Source organism: Austrofundulus limnaeus, unplaced genomic scaffold (genome assembly GCF_001266775.1).
Source record: "Austrofundulus limnaeus strain Quisiro unplaced genomic scaffold, Austrofundulus_limnaeus-1.0 Scaffold24, whole genome shotgun sequence".
Lineage (NCBI taxonomy): Eukaryota > Metazoa > Chordata > Actinopteri > Cyprinodontiformes > Rivulidae > Austrofundulus > Austrofundulus limnaeus.
This window is the reverse complement of record NW_013952426.1, coordinates 901894-905580: the sequence shown is the minus strand read 5'-3', so window position 1 is coordinate 905580 and position 3687 is coordinate 901894. Positions and strand designations below refer to the sequence as shown.

Genomic DNA, 3687 nt, shown 5'->3' with positions numbered 1-3687 from the left:
TATGTATGTATGTATGTATGTATGTATGTATGTATGTATGTATGTATGTATGTAGTTTTTCATATTAGTATCAAAATGATGAAAAATCAAAATGTGTTGCTTTTAAAATATGATACCATTGTAAAGCGATGACTTCTCTTTCCTTCCCATTAGTAAACAGTTAATAATACAGTGAAATTGTTAATACAAACCCACTGAAACACTATATACTGTATATATACTCCAAATGACATTTAGTCCTCCAAGTTACTACATTTTCTCAGCTCATAAATTGCCAGCTTACATCATGGYCCCTCCACTGCAGTGGGGCAGCTACTAGCAGCAGGCTAACCCCACTGGGCCAGTGGATGTCAACAATCTGCACACACTCTAAAGAGAATGGACAAAATGTGAAAAGTGGATATGTCCTGGGGCTTGACTCCAGTTAGCAGAGACTGTGACCACAGGTCATTGTTGAGCTTGAAAAGCTGCCTAACAAGCAGCTTAAAGCTGGTGACTCGATCTCTAAGATGACAGACTAAAGTAATGCTAAGCTAATACCTCAAAATATCAACACACCCATGTGCTGCATYACCTGGAGTTTATAACACTTGAGTGAGTAATACAACTTGTCTTATTGTGCTGAAACTGACCATTGAGATGACCATTAAATTGTGATTTTCACAACACTGCAGCAGGGTTATAAACCTATTTTTGTAGCCTTTTCTCAGCTGAGATAACAACAAATAACAGTCCATTCCTGTTGGAAGCTTTTTCTCTCCAGAGCACTTCATGACACTAAGGAYACTAAGGACTACTCCTTCACAGTATTCACAGATGTATTTTAGTAGCACAAATGATGTGATGACTTCTGAACTAAATTTCATCATCAGATCAACAGTTCATCATATCTAAAAAATGTTGATATACAGTATTATAGCTGCACTTTGGGTGGTGGTGCTGCAAAAAGAGACAATGGCTGACAAAAACAAACGTCAGACAAGACATTGCAGTTGTTTTTTGTTTGTTTGTTTTTTTATATGATGCTTGAGTRCATCTGAGAGAATAAGAGAAGCTGGAGAGCACATGGGTACTGTGTCTGCTATAAGGAGTATATTGAATGTGTGAGTGTTTCTGTTTATTTTCCCAAAATAAAATACCCTCAATAATTGCATCACTGTTGAAAGGTGCCAGACATTTTCTTAAAAAGTCTAAGAGCTCCAYTGAATACCTGTAAAAAGTCACGTGTTTAGATCTCAACTGCTGTTAGCTACAGGCAGCAAGTCAACAATTAAAAATAAGATTTGTGAAGTGTTTCCCTTCTAATTTGTGGCTGCTTGGGGGGGAAAGACAAACTAAAATGAGAAAACCAGAAGAAAAAAAAATCAGCACCTCATTTGGCATCGCAGGTCTCTAGGCGCTTAAGTAACAGGGGCCATGGGTTTGTTTGTTTGTATTTCTAAAACAATATTGCCTGAATCACTGAAAGGATTTTCATGAAATTTTCAGCAAGCCCAACTGAATCTGTGTCAAAAATTAGCTGTAATATTGTTTACAAGAAATTACTTATGTTATTTTAATTCAGCAATAAAGTAAAGCAGCTAGATATATAGCAAAAAACATATAATTTATAAGTAACAATGTTCTAAACAAGACCTGAAGTCAGTCTGTAACTTAGACTGTTTAGCTAGTTGAAAAGTTATGATTTCAACTAGCAATTAAGTATATTTTCAATTTGTTACATACCATAAATAATAAATCTTTCCCAGCCAACCCTTAATTAATATTCACTGGACACCCAGTTATAGGATGAAACTCGACTCTACTGATATTAGCTAATCATTTTCCCATCAGTTCAGCTTCGTCTAATGGAAACCTAAAAAAACTGTTAAATATCCAATTCTTTTGTCCTGATGCATCTCAGTAATCCAGGTAAAAAATCAAAAGGAAAAAAATTGTATAGGTCCTCTGGACGGGTTCTTCTTTAATGAAACGTTTCGTCTCTCTGAAACGTTTCATTAAAGAAGAACCCGTCCAGAGGACCTATACAGTTTTTTTTCCCTTTTGATCCAATTCTTTTATTTTACACAGTGCAAATACAGTATTAAGTCAGAGGTAAAACCAGTTTGTAATATTTAATATTTTGTGTTTAATTGTAGCATGATTCAGTAGGGCTACACGCWGTATAACAGTGGCATCMAAAGTCGGTCCTCAAGRGCCGGTGTCCTGCATRTTTTAGGTGCTGCCCTGGTTCAACACAGCTGAACCTAAGGAGTGCTTCATTAATGGGTCTCTGCAGACCTTGATGGCAAACTGAGAAGGTAAATCATCCATTTGAAGCAGCTGTGTTGAGGCAGGGACAAATCTAAAACTTGCAGGAGACCGGCCCTTGAGTTGGACATGCCTGCTGTATAACATATGCTACAGAAGCTAACGTCTTCTAACCAATTCAAAAATTACYAGTAATTGCATTGGCTTTATAAGCTTATTTTTATTTTAGATTCTTACATATTAGCTTCAGTTCTTGTCAGTTCACATCCACATTGAGGTAAATAAGAAAATCTGCTTACTTGTGAAATGAGACGTTTTCATGTTTTTTCTTCTGCGAACACACAGCTTTTAAACTCMACCTTAAACTATTGGAATAAACATTGGATGTTTGGGAATTTTAATGAAGCTTTCAGACAATTATCACTAGGTTGACATCAACAACTGATAAACTTCTGAACACAAACTAAATCAAGATGGCCATCACAGCTAACTAACCTTAGAAAGCACACAAATGGCTAAGAATTGATGTCGTAGTGGCTGAGGGTTACCTTCCTTGTAAATGGACGTTTCACACAATCTCATGCAAGATCTCACAATTTTGCAACTAAAACATCTACAACTTGGTCATTTCTAATAAGAGCAGATTAGGTTAAAACTCTGTCATCAAAAGCAGCGGGCAACATGCATGAATTCAGGAAATACTATATTTTTTATTGTTTTTCTTTTTCATTCTTCTCTCTGTTTTTTGGTCCCTGAAGGCAATTCAGTTCAGGACCACCAAGTCTGGCTTTGCTGGTCATTTCCTCCTGTTGAAATACATTTATTTTGTTTTCTACTTACCCTAATCAAATATTTGTGTTTATCTTTGTTATGGCCTGGAACAATAAAACTATACCTGGATTGAAATGAACTGTCACTCTAAGCTTATGAGAATGTTAATGTTAAAAATGAGCTCCACTGTGCAGCCTCTTTGAACTGACTTTTCTCTTCCACATCACTGTCTTGCAAAACTGTCAACCAAACAATGAGTTTTTGTCAAACGTTATAAGTCTGACTCAAACGTCAGGTGGCCACACAAAAGGCAATCTAACAGTGCTGAACCAGAGTTTGTTGCTGAGGGACAAAAAAGGGATAAAACCCTTTTTTTCACTATTTTTAGACTATGTGTTGCCTAGTTAAATCGAACTTAAGTTTGAGACTACAGCAAGTTTGTCGTGACGATACATCCATCTTGCCTTTTTGTTATGGATCTCGAGGAGCAGTTGATAATGTCATACTGTGTAACCACCCAAACTTCACCAGCAAGATTGTTTTCTTTGATGAGAAAAGCGAGGAGAAAGGTGTGACTGTACATTACATTTCTCTGGTTTTCTTCAATAGATTTGAAGACACACACACACACACACACACACACACACACACACACACACACACACA

General features: G+C 36.6%; 1 protein-coding gene across 4 annotated transcripts in view; it reads right to left on the bottom strand.

Moving 5' to 3' along the window:
• astn1 (astrotactin 1) overlaps positions 1 to 3687 on the bottom strand; it is a gene marked incomplete in the record, with an annotated part of 409914 nt that overhangs the window by 296590 nt on the left and 109637 nt on the right.